This window comes from Otolemur garnettii, unplaced genomic scaffold (genome assembly GCF_000181295.1).
Source record: "Otolemur garnettii isolate 467f Iridium unplaced genomic scaffold, OtoGar3 scaffold00043, whole genome shotgun sequence".
In the NCBI taxonomy this organism is placed as follows: Eukaryota; Metazoa; Chordata; class Mammalia; order Primates; family Galagidae; genus Otolemur; species Otolemur garnettii.
Genome location: NW_003852438.1, coordinates 11270083 through 11271223, shown reverse-complemented (window position 1 = coordinate 11271223; position 1141 = coordinate 11270083).

The following is a 1141-nucleotide window of genomic DNA, read 5'->3' as shown; positions in this document are numbered from 1 at the left end:
TAAAAATGGACATTTTTACTGGATTAAAAGATACAGCAGCTCAAGACTTGAAGTTAATGCCTTGTTTGGAGGCAAATAGTGTTTCTGGGTAGAGCCAGAGTGCTCAATTGGGGCTGAGCAAAGACATCTTGACCTTTCACCTTCCTCTCAACAGCAGTGCTAGTAGAAAATAGGCCTTACTACGGCCATTTTGACTTCATTAAGGAGAGAGCTTGCCCAAGAATGATGTCACCACAGAGCCAGTAGAACCACGAGATGGACAGGAACATTTATTTATCATAGAGTTTAAAGTCCTGAATGTACCGGAGCATTTTCTTCCTTAAATATTTTCTGTTTGAACAGAATACTGTGTGCCAAGACATTGAACTTCAGTGTTTCATCCACTGTTCTCCACGTAGCTGCCCTGGAGCAGAGCTGGGAATTCAACCCTTTTGAACTGCTATCTAGAATTGCACAGTGTTCAATTTACCAAACCAGAAACTTGTTCTGGCATATACTAGCTGAGATTTGCAAAATCTTTCCTTTATAGATGCTTATCACATTCTCCCTCTGCGTGATTACATAACGCCAGGATCTGGATGTCTTGCTATTCCTGCCATTTCACTCCCACTGGTCCAGGTAAAGTTGCATTCAGTGCTGACCTAGATGCACATAGTTATGTGTCCTTGCTGTTTTCCCAATGTTCCATACCTTGAACTTCTCAATTATAAGAACCAATATATTCCTTTAAAAGCAATTTTGTAACTCTATCTCTGGAATAGCCATCAAAGCTGTTGTCATATTATCCTTAATGTCCTAAATGTCATCAAAATGTCTTCCTTTCAATATTCCTTTATCTTCAGGTAAAGAAAAAAGTCACTGGGCATTGGGGGGCCAGATCAGGTGAGTAGGGAGGGTATTCCAATACAGTTATTTGTTTACTGGCTAAAAAGTCCCTCACAGACAGTGCTGTGTGAGCTGGGGCATTGTCACGATGCAAGAACTACACCTTTGTCCTGTCCCGTCCTGCGGGACACGGTTATTCGGGGGACGAGGGGGACCCAGCCTGTAAAGAGAATGGGCACGAGAAAGAAGAGGAGGAGGCCAGGCAGATTTCTTGTCAAGGCCTCATTTAATGGGGGTAACAGATCAGTTTTTATAG